Source organism: Hydractinia symbiolongicarpus, chromosome 7 (genome assembly GCF_029227915.1).
Source record: "Hydractinia symbiolongicarpus strain clone_291-10 chromosome 7, HSymV2.1, whole genome shotgun sequence".
Lineage (NCBI taxonomy): Eukaryota > Metazoa > Cnidaria > Hydrozoa > Anthoathecata > Hydractiniidae > Hydractinia > Hydractinia symbiolongicarpus.
The window spans coordinates 10,186,472-10,196,136 of record NC_079881.1 but is presented as its reverse complement, the minus strand read 5'-3'; the positions used below and the strand labels follow the sequence as shown (position 1 = coordinate 10,196,136).

General features: G+C 47.6%; 34 non-coding genes across 34 annotated transcripts; all 34 read right to left on the bottom strand.

The window, feature by feature from the left end:
- Window positions 1–218: 218 nt before the first annotated feature.
- Trnae-cuc (transfer RNA glutamic acid (anticodon CUC)) lies at window positions 219–290 on the bottom strand. Its single transcript has one exon. It is a non-coding gene; the product is annotated as a tRNA-Glu (tRNA).
- A 40-nt stretch (window positions 291–330) lies between these two features.
- Window positions 331–403, bottom strand: Trnav-uac (transfer RNA valine (anticodon UAC)). The gene has a single exon. It is a non-coding gene; the product is annotated as a tRNA-Val (tRNA).
- A 432-nt stretch (window positions 404–835) lies between these two features.
- Window positions 836–907, bottom strand: Trnaq-cug (transfer RNA glutamine (anticodon CUG)). Its single transcript has one exon. It is a non-coding gene; the product is annotated as a tRNA-Gln (tRNA).
- Window positions 908–943: 36 nt separating this feature from the next.
- Trnav-uac (transfer RNA valine (anticodon UAC)) lies at window positions 944–1,016 on the bottom strand. The gene has a single exon. It is a non-coding gene; the product is annotated as a tRNA-Val (tRNA).
- A 544-nt stretch (window positions 1,017–1,560) lies between these two features.
- Trnav-uac (transfer RNA valine (anticodon UAC)) lies at window positions 1,561–1,633 on the bottom strand. The gene has a single exon. It is a non-coding gene; the product is annotated as a tRNA-Val (tRNA).
- A 431-nt stretch (window positions 1,634–2,064) lies between these two features.
- Trnae-cuc (transfer RNA glutamic acid (anticodon CUC)) lies at window positions 2,065–2,136 on the bottom strand. Its single transcript has one exon. It is a non-coding gene; the product is annotated as a tRNA-Glu (tRNA).
- Window positions 2,137–2,176: 40 nt separating this feature from the next.
- On the bottom strand, window positions 2,177–2,249 carry Trnav-uac (transfer RNA valine (anticodon UAC)). The gene has a single exon. It is a non-coding gene; the product is annotated as a tRNA-Val (tRNA).
- Window positions 2,250–2,681: 432 nt separating this feature from the next.
- On the bottom strand, window positions 2,682–2,753 carry Trnaq-cug (transfer RNA glutamine (anticodon CUG)). Its single transcript has one exon. It is a non-coding gene; the product is annotated as a tRNA-Gln (tRNA).
- Window positions 2,754–2,793: 40 nt separating this feature from the next.
- Window positions 2,794–2,866, bottom strand: Trnav-uac (transfer RNA valine (anticodon UAC)). The gene has a single exon. It is a non-coding gene; the product is annotated as a tRNA-Val (tRNA).
- A 435-nt stretch (window positions 2,867–3,301) lies between these two features.
- On the bottom strand, window positions 3,302–3,373 carry Trnaq-cug (transfer RNA glutamine (anticodon CUG)). Its single transcript has one exon. It is a non-coding gene; the product is annotated as a tRNA-Gln (tRNA).
- A 40-nt stretch (window positions 3,374–3,413) lies between these two features.
- Window positions 3,414–3,486, bottom strand: Trnav-uac (transfer RNA valine (anticodon UAC)). The gene has a single exon. It is a non-coding gene; the product is annotated as a tRNA-Val (tRNA).
- Window positions 3,487–3,714: 228 nt separating this feature from the next.
- Window positions 3,715–3,787, bottom strand: Trnam-cau (transfer RNA methionine (anticodon CAU)). Its single transcript has one exon. It is a non-coding gene; the product is annotated as a tRNA-Met (tRNA).
- Window positions 3,788–4,030: 243 nt separating this feature from the next.
- Window positions 4,031–4,103, bottom strand: Trnav-uac (transfer RNA valine (anticodon UAC)). The gene has a single exon. It is a non-coding gene; the product is annotated as a tRNA-Val (tRNA).
- A 228-nt stretch (window positions 4,104–4,331) lies between these two features.
- On the bottom strand, window positions 4,332–4,404 carry Trnam-cau (transfer RNA methionine (anticodon CAU)). Its single transcript has one exon. It is a non-coding gene; the product is annotated as a tRNA-Met (tRNA).
- Window positions 4,405–4,647: 243 nt separating this feature from the next.
- On the bottom strand, window positions 4,648–4,720 carry Trnav-uac (transfer RNA valine (anticodon UAC)). Its single transcript has one exon. It is a non-coding gene; the product is annotated as a tRNA-Val (tRNA).
- A 228-nt stretch (window positions 4,721–4,948) lies between these two features.
- Window positions 4,949–5,021, bottom strand: Trnam-cau (transfer RNA methionine (anticodon CAU)). The gene has a single exon. It is a non-coding gene; the product is annotated as a tRNA-Met (tRNA).
- A 134-nt stretch (window positions 5,022–5,155) lies between these two features.
- On the bottom strand, window positions 5,156–5,227 carry Trnae-cuc (transfer RNA glutamic acid (anticodon CUC)). Its single transcript has one exon. It is a non-coding gene; the product is annotated as a tRNA-Glu (tRNA).
- Window positions 5,228–5,267: 40 nt separating this feature from the next.
- On the bottom strand, window positions 5,268–5,340 carry Trnav-uac (transfer RNA valine (anticodon UAC)). Its single transcript has one exon. It is a non-coding gene; the product is annotated as a tRNA-Val (tRNA).
- Window positions 5,341–5,772: 432 nt separating this feature from the next.
- Window positions 5,773–5,844, bottom strand: Trnaq-cug (transfer RNA glutamine (anticodon CUG)). Its single transcript has one exon. It is a non-coding gene; the product is annotated as a tRNA-Gln (tRNA).
- Window positions 5,845–5,884: 40 nt separating this feature from the next.
- Trnav-uac (transfer RNA valine (anticodon UAC)) lies at window positions 5,885–5,957 on the bottom strand. The gene has a single exon. It is a non-coding gene; the product is annotated as a tRNA-Val (tRNA).
- A 432-nt stretch (window positions 5,958–6,389) lies between these two features.
- Window positions 6,390–6,461, bottom strand: Trnae-cuc (transfer RNA glutamic acid (anticodon CUC)). Its single transcript has one exon. It is a non-coding gene; the product is annotated as a tRNA-Glu (tRNA).
- Window positions 6,462–6,501: 40 nt separating this feature from the next.
- Trnav-uac (transfer RNA valine (anticodon UAC)) lies at window positions 6,502–6,574 on the bottom strand. Its single transcript has one exon. It is a non-coding gene; the product is annotated as a tRNA-Val (tRNA).
- Window positions 6,575–7,118: 544 nt separating this feature from the next.
- Window positions 7,119–7,191, bottom strand: Trnav-uac (transfer RNA valine (anticodon UAC)). The gene has a single exon. It is a non-coding gene; the product is annotated as a tRNA-Val (tRNA).
- Window positions 7,192–7,420: 229 nt separating this feature from the next.
- Trnam-cau (transfer RNA methionine (anticodon CAU)) lies at window positions 7,421–7,493 on the bottom strand. Its single transcript has one exon. It is a non-coding gene; the product is annotated as a tRNA-Met (tRNA).
- A 131-nt stretch (window positions 7,494–7,624) lies between these two features.
- Trnae-cuc (transfer RNA glutamic acid (anticodon CUC)) lies at window positions 7,625–7,696 on the bottom strand. The gene has a single exon. It is a non-coding gene; the product is annotated as a tRNA-Glu (tRNA).
- A 40-nt stretch (window positions 7,697–7,736) lies between these two features.
- Window positions 7,737–7,809, bottom strand: Trnav-uac (transfer RNA valine (anticodon UAC)). The gene has a single exon. It is a non-coding gene; the product is annotated as a tRNA-Val (tRNA).
- A 431-nt stretch (window positions 7,810–8,240) lies between these two features.
- On the bottom strand, window positions 8,241–8,312 carry Trnaq-cug (transfer RNA glutamine (anticodon CUG)). Its single transcript has one exon. It is a non-coding gene; the product is annotated as a tRNA-Gln (tRNA).
- Window positions 8,313–8,352: 40 nt separating this feature from the next.
- On the bottom strand, window positions 8,353–8,425 carry Trnav-uac (transfer RNA valine (anticodon UAC)). Its single transcript has one exon. It is a non-coding gene; the product is annotated as a tRNA-Val (tRNA).
- A 228-nt stretch (window positions 8,426–8,653) lies between these two features.
- Window positions 8,654–8,726, bottom strand: Trnam-cau (transfer RNA methionine (anticodon CAU)). The gene has a single exon. It is a non-coding gene; the product is annotated as a tRNA-Met (tRNA).
- Window positions 8,727–8,857: 131 nt separating this feature from the next.
- Window positions 8,858–8,929, bottom strand: Trnaq-cug (transfer RNA glutamine (anticodon CUG)). Its single transcript has one exon. It is a non-coding gene; the product is annotated as a tRNA-Gln (tRNA).
- A 40-nt stretch (window positions 8,930–8,969) lies between these two features.
- Trnav-uac (transfer RNA valine (anticodon UAC)) lies at window positions 8,970–9,042 on the bottom strand. The gene has a single exon. It is a non-coding gene; the product is annotated as a tRNA-Val (tRNA).
- Window positions 9,043–9,270: 228 nt separating this feature from the next.
- On the bottom strand, window positions 9,271–9,343 carry Trnam-cau (transfer RNA methionine (anticodon CAU)). The gene has a single exon. It is a non-coding gene; the product is annotated as a tRNA-Met (tRNA).
- Window positions 9,344–9,474: 131 nt separating this feature from the next.
- Trnaq-cug (transfer RNA glutamine (anticodon CUG)) lies at window positions 9,475–9,546 on the bottom strand. The gene has a single exon. It is a non-coding gene; the product is annotated as a tRNA-Gln (tRNA).
- A 40-nt stretch (window positions 9,547–9,586) lies between these two features.
- Window positions 9,587–9,659, bottom strand: Trnav-uac (transfer RNA valine (anticodon UAC)). The gene has a single exon. It is a non-coding gene; the product is annotated as a tRNA-Val (tRNA).
- Window positions 9,660–9,665: the final 6 nt, after the last annotated feature.

The following is a 9,665-nucleotide window of genomic DNA, read 5'->3' as shown; positions in this document are numbered from 1 at the left end:
GCTTTTAAAAGCCTTGCCCTGTGTGAGGATCGAACTCACGACCTTCAGATTATGAGACTGACGCGCTGCCTACTGTGCTAATAAGGCACTGTGCCCTAATCCGATGCATTTCAGAAGAACGTTGTTATTACAATGTCTTCTTGCAAATGACTAAAATATTTGAAGTGCCGTTGCTTCCAAACGCCCAATAGGTGCTTCCGAGGCACAAATAACGGCACAGGTTCCACCGAGACTTGAACTCGGATCGCAGGATTGAGAGTCCTGAGTGCTAATCATTACACCATGGAACCTACAGAGGCTCTTCCGAGGTTCGCTTCGCGGAAACATCAATGATTCCGCCCGGGCTCGAACCGGGGACCTTGCGCGTGTAAAGCGCACGTGATAACCACTACACTACAGAATCTGGCAACTAACAAGCGACATGTTTTTGCTTTTTTCTCTAGCTATTTTAGCCTTGTATTGCTTTCCTTTGTCATACGTTCCAAAATTCATTGGATTCCGTAGTGTAGCACTTTTCACGTGCGCTTCACACGCGCAAGGTCCCCGGTTCGAGCACGGGCGGAATCATTGTTCAGTTGCTAGTTTTGTAATAGGCGTCAAACATTTGATTCACTGCGGCTTTTAAAAGCCTTGCCCTGTGTGAGGATCGAACTCACGACCTTCATATTATGAGACTGACGCGCTGCCTACTGCGCTAACAAAGCACTGTACCCTAATCCGATGCATTTCAGAAGAATGTTGTTATTACAATGTCTTCTTACAAATGACTAAAATATTTGAAGTGCCGTTGCTTCCAAACGCCCAATAGGTGCTTCCGAGGCACAAATAACGGCACAGGTTCCACCGAGACTTGAACTCGGATCGCAGGATTCAGAGTCCTGAGTGCTAACCATTACACCATGGAACCTACAGAGGCTCTTTCGAGGTTCCGAGGAAACATCAATGATTCCGCCCGGGCTCGAACCGGGGACCTTGCGCGTGTAAAGCGCACGTGATAACCACTACACTACGGAATCTGGCAACTAACAAGCGACATGTTTTTGCTTTTTTCTCTAGCTATTTTAGCCTTGTATTGCTTTCCTTCGTCATAGGTTCCAAAATTCATTGGATTACGTAGTGTAGCGGTTATCACGTGCGCTTCACACGCACAAGGTTCTCGGTTCGAGCTCGGGCGGAATCATTGTTGAGTTGCTAGTTTAGTAATAGGCGTCAAACATTTGACTCACTGCGGCTTTTAAAAGCCTTGCCCTGTGTGAGGATCGAACTCTCGACCTTCAGATTATGAGACTGACGTGCTGCCTACTGCGCTAACAAGGCACTGTGCCCTAATCCGATGCATTTTAGAAGAACGTTGTTATTACAATGTCTTCTTGCAAATGACTAAAATATTTGAAGTGTCGTTGCTTCCAAACGCCCAATAGGTGCTTCCGAGGCACAAATAACGGCACAGGTTCCACCGAGACTTGAACTCGGATCGCAGGATTCAGAGTCTTGAGTGCTAACCATTACACCATGGAACCTACAGAGGCTCTTCCGAGGTTCGCTTCGCGGAAACATCAATGATTCCGCCCGGGCTCGAACCGGGGACCTTGCGCGTGTAAAGCGCACGTGATAACAACTACACAACGGAATCTGGCAACTAACAAGCGACATGTTTTTGCTTTTTTTCTAGCTTATTTAGCCTTGTATTGCTTTCCTTCGTCATAGGTTCCAAAATTCTTTGGATAACGTAGTGTAGCGGTTATCACGTGCGCTTCACACGCGCAAGGTCCCCGGTTCGAGCTCGGGCGGAATCATTGTTGAGTTGCTAGTTTTGTAATAGGCGTCAAACATTTGATTCACTGCGGCTTTTAAAAGCCTTGCCCTGTGTGAGGATCGAACTCACGACCTTCAGATTATGAGACTGACGCGCTGCCTACTGTGCTAATAAGGCACTGTGCCCTAATCCGATGCATTTCAGAAGAACGTTGTTATTACAATGTCTTCTTGCAAATGACTAAAATATTTGAGGTGCCGTTGCTTCCAAACGCCCAATAGGTGCTTCCGAGGCACAAATAACGGCACAGGTTCCACCGAGACTTGAACTCGGATCGCAGGATTGAGAGTCCTGAGTGCTAATCATTACACCATGGAACCTACAGAGGCTCTTCCGAGGTTCGCTTCGCGGAAACATCAATGATTCCGCCCGGGCTCGAACCGGGGACCTTGCGCGTGTAAAGCGCACGTGATAACCACTACACTACGGAATCTGGCAACTAACAAGCGACATGTTTTTGCTTCTTTCTCTAGCTATTTTAGCCTTGTATTGCTTTCCTTCGTCATAGGTTCCAAAATTCATTGGATTACGTAGTGTAGCGGTTATCACGTGCGCTTCACACGCGCAAGGTCCCCGGTTCGAGCTCGGGCGGAATCATTGTTGAGTTGCTAGTTTTGTAATAGGCGTCAAACATTTGATTCACTGCGGCTTTTAAAAGCCTTGCCCTGTGTGAGGATCGAACTCACGACCTTCAGATTATGAGACTGACGCGCTGCCTACTGCGCTAACAACGCACTGTGCCCTAATCCGATGCATTTCAGAAGAACGTTGTTATTACAATGTCTTCTTGCAAATGACTAAAATATTTGAGGTGCCGTTGCTTCCAAACGCCCAATAGGTGCTTCCGAGGCACAAATAACGGCACAGGTTCCACCGAGACTTGAACTCGGATCACAGGATTCAGAGTCCTGAGTGCTAATCATTACACCATGGAACCTACAGAGGCTCTTCCGAGGTTCGCTTCGCGGAAACATCAATGATTCCGCCCGGGCTCGAACCGGGGACCTTGCGCGTGTAAAGCGCACGTGATAACCACTACACTACGGAATCTGGCAACTAACAAGCGACATGTTTTTGCTTTTTTCTCTAGCTATTTTAGCCTTGTATTGCTTTCCTTCGTCATAGGTTCCAAAATTCATTGGATTACGTAGTGTAGCGGTTATCACGTGCGCTTCACACGCGCAAGGTCCCCGGTTCGAGCTCGGGCGGAATCATTGTTGAGTTGCTAGTTTTGTAATAGGCGTCAAACATTTGATTCACTGCGGCTTTTAAAAGCCTTGCCCTGTGTGAGGATCGAACTCACCACCTTCAGATTATGAGACTGACGCGCTGCCTACTGCGCTAACAAGGCACTGCTGTGCCCTAATCCGATGCATTTCAGAAGAACGTTGTTATTACAATGTCTTCTCGCAAATGACTAAAATATTTGAAGTGTCGTTGCTTCCAAACGCCCAATAGGTGCTTCCGAGGCACAAATAACGGCACAGGTTCCACCGAGACTTGAACTCGGATCGCAGGATTCAGAGTCCTGAGTGCTAACCATTACACCATGGAACCTACAGAGGCTCTTCCGAGGTTCGCTTCGCGGAAACATCAATGATTCCGCCCGGGCTCGAACCGGGGACCTTGCGCGTGTAAAGCGCACGTGATAACCACTACACTACGGAATCTGGCAACTAACAAGCGACATGTTTTTGCTTCTTTCTCTAGCTATTTTAGCCTTGTATTCCTTTCCTTCGTCATAGGTTCCAAAATTCATTGGATTACGTAGTGTAGCGGTTATCACGTGCGCTTCACACGCGCAAGGTCCCCGGTTCGAGTTCGGGCGGAATCATTGTTGAGTTGCTAGTTTTGTAATAGGCGTCAAACATTTGATTCACTGCGGCTTTTAAAAGCCTTGCCCTGTGTGAGGATCGAACTCACGACCTTCAGATTATGAGACTGACGCGCTGCCTACTGCGCTAACAAGGCACTGTGCCCTAATCCGATGCATTTCAGAAGAACGTTGTTATTAAAATGTCTTCTTGCAAATGACTAAAATATTTGAGGTGCCGTTGCTTCCAAACGCCCAATAGGTGCTTCCGAGGCACAAATAACGGCACAGATTCCACCGAGACTTGAACTCGGATCGCAGGATTCAGAGTCCTGAGTGCTAATCATTACACCATGGAACCTACAGAGGCTCTTCCGAGGTTCGCTTCGCGGAAACATCAATGATTCCGCCCGGGCTCGAACCGGGGACCTTGCGCGTGTAAAGCGCTCGTGATAACCACTACACTACGGAATCTGGCAACTAACAAGCGACATGTTTTTGCTTCTTTCTCTAGCTATTTTAGCCTTGTATTGCTTTCCTTCGTCATAGGTTCCAAAATTCATTGGATTCCGTAGTGTAGCGGTTATCACGTGCGCTTCACACGCGCAAGGTCCCCGGTTCGAGTTCGGGCGGAATCATTGTTGAGTTGCTAGTTTTGTAATAGGCGTCAAACATTTGATTCACTGCGGCTTTTAAAAGCCTTGCCCTGTGTGAGGATCGAACTCACGACCTTCAGATTATGAGACTGACGCGCTGCCTACTGCGCTAACAAGGCACTGTGCCCTAATCCGATGCATTTCAGAAGAACGTTGTTATTACAATGTCTTCTTGCAAATGACTAAAATATTTGAAGTGCCGTTGCTTCCAAACGCCCAATAGGTGCTTCCGAGGCACAAATAACGGCACAGGTTCCACCGAGACATGAACTCGGATCGCAGGATTCAGAGTCCTGAGTGCTAACCATTACACCATGGAACCTACAGAGGCTCTTCCGAGGTTCGCTTCGCGGAAACATCAATGATTCCGCCCGGGCTCGAACCGGGGACCTTGCGCGTGTAAAGCGCACGTGATAACCACTACACTACGGAATCTGGCAACTAACAAGCGACATGTTTTTGCTTTTTTCTCTAGCTATTTTAGCCTTGTATTGCTTTCCTTCGTCATAGGTTCCAAAATTCATTGGATTACGTAGTGTAGCGGTTATCACGTGCGCTTCACACGCGCAAGGTCCCCGGTTCGAGCTCGGGCGGAATCATTGTTGAGTTGCTAGTTTTGTAATAGGCGTCAAACATTTGATTCACTGCGGCTTTTAAAAGCCTTGCCCTGTGTGAGGATCGAACTCACGACCTTCAGATTATGAGACTGACGCGCTGCCTACTGCGCTAACAAGGCACTGCTGTGCCCTAATCCGATGCATTTCAGAAGAACGTTGTTATTACAATGTCTTCTTGCAAATGACTAAAATATTTGAAGTGCCGTTGCTTCCAAACGCCCAATAGGTGCTTCCGAGGCACAAATAACGGCACAGGTTCCACCGAGACTTGAACTCGGATCCCAAGATTGAGAGTCCTGAGTGCTAACCATTACACTATGGAACCTACAGAGGCTCTTCCGAGGTTCGTTTCGCGGAAACATCAATGATTCCGCCCGGGCTCGAACCGGGGACCTTGCGCGTGTAAAGCGCACGTGATAACCACTACACTACGGAATCTGGCAACTAACAAGCGACATGTTTTTGCTTCTTTCTCTAGCTATTTTAGCCTTGTATTGCTTTCCTTCGTCATAGGTTCCAAAATTCATTGGATTACGTAGTGTAGCGGTTATCACGTGCGCTTCACACGCGCAAGGTCCCCAGTTCGAGCTCGGGCGGAATCATTGTTGAGTTACTAGTTTTGTAATAGGCGTCAAACATTTGATTCACTGCGGCTTTTAAAAGCCTTGCCCTGTGTGAGGATCGAACTCACGACCTTCAGATTATGAGACTGACGCGCTGCCTAGTGCGCTAACAAGGCACTGTGCCCTAATCCGATGCATTTCAGAAGAACGTTGTTATTACAATGTCTTCTTGCAAATGACTAAAATATTTGAAGTGCCGTTGCTTCCACACGCCCAATAGGTGCTTCCGAAGCACAAATAACGGCACAGGTTCCACCGAGACTTGAACTCGGATCGCAGGATTCAGAGTCCTGAGTGCTAACCATTACACCATGGAACCTACAGAGGCTCTTCCGAGATTCGCTTCGCGGAAACATCAATGATTCCGCCCGGGCTCGAACCGGGGACCTTGCGCGTGTAAAGCGCACGTGATAACCACTACACTACGGAATCTGGCAACTAACAAGCGACATGTTTTTGCTTTTTTCTCTAGCTATTTTAGCCTTGTATTGCTTTCCTTCTTCATAGGTTCCAAAATTCATTGGATTACGTAGTGTAGCGGTTATCACGTGCGCTTCACACGCGCAAGGTCCCCGGTTCGAGCTCGGGCGGAATCATTGTTGAGTTGCTAGTTTTGTAATAGGCGACAAACATTTGATTCACTGCGGCTTTTAAAAGCCTTGCCCTGTGTGAGGATCGAACTCACGACCTTCAGATTATGAGACTGACGCGCTGCCTACTGCGCTAACTAGGCACTGTGCCCTAATCCGATGCATTTCAGAAGAACGTTGTTATTACAATGTCTTCTTGCAAATGACTAAAATATTTGAAGTGCCGTTGCTTCCAAACGCCCAATAGGTGCTTCCGAGGCACAAATAACGGCACAGGTTCCACCGAGACTTGAACTCGGATCCCAAGATTGAGAGTCCTGAGTGCTAACCATTACACCATGGAACCTACAGAGGCTTTTCCGAGGTTCGTTTCGCGGAAACATCAATGATTCCGCCCGGGCTCGAACCGGGGACCTTGCGCGTGTAAAGCGCACGTGATAACCACTACACTACGGAATCTGGCAACTAACAAGCGACATGTTTTTGCTTTTTTCTCTAGATATTTAAGCCTTGTATTGCTTTCCTTCGTCATAGGTTCCAAAATTCATTGGATTACGTAGTGTAGCGGTTATCACGTGCGCTTCACACGCGCAAGGTCCCCAGTTCGAGCTCGGGCGGAATCATTGTTGAGTTGCTAGTTTTGTAATAGGCATCAAACATTTGATTCACTGCGGCTTTTAAAAGCCTTGCCCTGTGTGAGGATCGAACTCACGACCTTCAGATTATGAGACTGACGCTCTGCCTACTGCGCTAACAAGGCACTGTGCCCTAATCCGATGCATTTCAGAAGAACGTTGTTATTACAATGTCTTCTTGCAAATGACTAAAATATTTGAAGTGCCGTTGCTTCCAAACGCCCAATAGGTGCTTCCGAAGCACAAATAACGGCCCAGGTTCAACCGAGACTTGAACTCGGATCGCAGGATTCAGAGTCCTGAGTGCTAACCATTACACCATGGAACCTACAGAGGCTCTTCCGAGATTCGCTTCGTGGAAACATCAATGATTCCGCCCGGACTCGAACAGGGGACCTTGCGCGTGTAAAGCGCACATGATAACCACTACACTACGGAATCTTGCAACTAACAAGCGACATGTTTTTGCTTTTTTCTCTAGCTATTTTAGCCTTGTATTGCTTTCCTTCGTCATAGGTTTGAAAATTCATTGGATTACGTAGTGTAGCGGTTATCACGTGCGCTTCACACGCGCAAGGTCCCCGGTTCGAGCTCGGGCGGAATCATTGTTGAGTTGCTAGTTTTGTAATAGGCGACAAACATTTGATTCACTGCGGCTTTTTAAAAGCCTTGCCCTGTGTGAGGATCGAACTCACGACCTTCAGATTATGAGACTGACGCGCTGCCTACTGCGCTAACAAGGCACTGTGCCCTAATCCGATGCATTTCAGAAGAACGTTGTTATTACAATGTCTTCTTGCAAATGACTAAAATATTTGAAGTGCCGTTGCTTCCAAACGCCCAATAGGTGCTTCCGAGGCACAAATAACGGCACAGGTTCCACCGAGACTTGAACTCGGATCCCAAGATTGAGAGTCTAGAGTGCTAACCATTACACCATGGAACCTACAGAGGCTCTTCCGAGGTTCGTTTCGCGGAAACATCAATGATTCCGCCCGGGCTCGAACCGGGGACCTTGCGCGTGTAAAGCGCACGTGATAACCACTACACTACGGAATCTGGCAACTAACAAGCGACATGTTTTTGCTTTTTTCTCTAGATATTTAAGCCTTGTATTGCTTTCCTTCGTCATAGGTTCCAAAATTCATTGGATTACGTAGTGTAGAGGTTATCACGTGCGCTTCACACGCGCAAGGTCCCCAGTTCGAGCTCGGGCGGAATCATTGTTGAGTTGCTAGTTTTGTAATAAACGTCAAACATTTGATTCACTGCGGCTTTTAAAAGCCTTGCCCTGTGTGAGGATCGAACTCACGACCTTCAGATTATGAGACTGACGCGCTGCCTAGTGCGCTAACAAGGCACTGTGCCCTAATCCGATGCATTTCAGAAGAACGTTGTTATTACAATGTCTTCTTGCAAATGACTAAAATATTTGAAGTGCCGTTGCTTCAAACGCCCAATAGGTGCTTCCGAAGCACAAATAACGGCACAGGTTCCACCGAGACTTGAACTCAGATCGCAGGATTCAGAGTCCTGAGTGCTAACCATTACACCATGGAACCTACAGAGGCTCTTCCGAGATTCGCTTCGCGGAAACATCAATGATTCCGCCTGGGCTCGAACCGGGGACCTTGCGCGTGTAAAGCGCACGTGATAACCACTACACTACGGAATACGGCAACTAACAAGCGACATGTTTTTGCTTTTTTCTCTAGATATTTAAGCCTTGTATTGCTTTCCTTCGTCATAGGTTCCAAAATTCATTGGATTACGTAGTGTAGCGGTTATCACGTGCGCTTCACACGCGCAAGGTGCCCGGTTCGAGCTCGGGCGGAATCATTGTTGAGTTGCTAGTTTTGTAATAGGCGTCAAACATTTGATTCACTGCGGCTTTTAAAAGCCTTGCCCTGTGTGAGGATCGAACTCACGACCTTCAGATTATGAGACTGACGCGCTGCCTACTGCGCTAACAAGGCACTGTGCCCTAATCCGTTGCATTTGAGAAGAACGTTGTTATTACAATGTCTTCTTGCAAATGACTAAAATATTTGAAGTGCCGTTGCTTCCAAACGGCCAATAGGTGCTTCCGAAGCACAAATAACGGCACAGGTTCCACCGAGACTTTAACTCGGATCGCAGGATTCAGAGTCCTGAGTGCTAACCATTACACCATGGAACCTACAGAGGCTCTTCCGAGGTTCGCTTCGCGGAAACATCAATGATTCCGCCCGGGCTCGAACCGGGGACCTTGCGCGTGTAAAGCGCACGTGATAACCACTACACTACGGAAACTGGCAACTAACAAGCGACATGTTTTTGCTTTTTTCTCTAGCTATTTTAGCCTTGTATTGCTTTCCTTCGTCATAGGTTCCAAAATTCATTGGATTACGTAGTGTAGCGGTTATCACGTGCGCTTCACACGCGCAAGGTCCCTGGTTCGAGCTCGGGCGGAATCATTGTTGAGTTGCTAGTTTTGTAATAGGCGTCAAACATTTGATTCACTGCGGCTTTTAAAAGCCTTGCCCTGTGTGAGGATCGAACTCACGACCTTCAGATTATGAGACTGACGCGCTGCCTACTGCGCTAACAAGGCACTGTGCCCTAATCCGATGCATTTCAGAAGAACGTTGTTATTACAATGTCTTCTTGCAAATGACTAAAATATTTGAAGTGCCGTTGCTTCCAAACGCCCAATAGGTGCTTCCGAAGCACAAATAACGGCACAGGTTCCACCGAGACTTGAACTCGGATCGCAGGATTCAGAGTCCTGAGTGCTAACCATTACACCATGGAACCTACAGAGGCTCTTCCGAGGTTCGCTTCGCGGAAACATCAATGATTCCGCCCGGGCTCGAACCGGGGACCTTGCGCGTGTAAAGCGCACGTGATAACCACTACACTACGGAATCTGGCAA